The sequence below is a fragment of the Pteropus vampyrus genome, unplaced genomic scaffold (assembly GCF_000151845.1).
Source record: "Pteropus vampyrus isolate Shadow unplaced genomic scaffold, Pvam_2.0 Scaffold126, whole genome shotgun sequence".
In the NCBI taxonomy this organism is placed as follows: domain Eukaryota; kingdom Metazoa; phylum Chordata; class Mammalia; order Chiroptera; family Pteropodidae; genus Pteropus; species Pteropus vampyrus.
This window is the reverse complement of record NW_011888907.1, coordinates 74740-74980: the sequence shown is the minus strand read 5'-3', so window position 1 is coordinate 74980 and position 241 is coordinate 74740.

The following is a 241-nucleotide window of genomic DNA, read 5'->3' as shown; positions in this document are numbered from 1 at the left end:
GGATGCCTCCACTCTGCCAGTTACCCTGCACTTGAACTTGCCCTATCCGCTCACCCCTGGGCCCTGTGTGGTCCCTTACTAGTCCTTCTCCACTCCAGGAGCCCTCTGATCCATTTCTCAAAAACAAAAACAAAAACAAAAACAAAAAACTGGGCAGCACCCCTAACCCTAATCCTCCCTCTTTCTTGCCCCCAGCCCACCCAGTTTTGTTCCTCTTCCCAGCCATACCTGGCCAAGAACC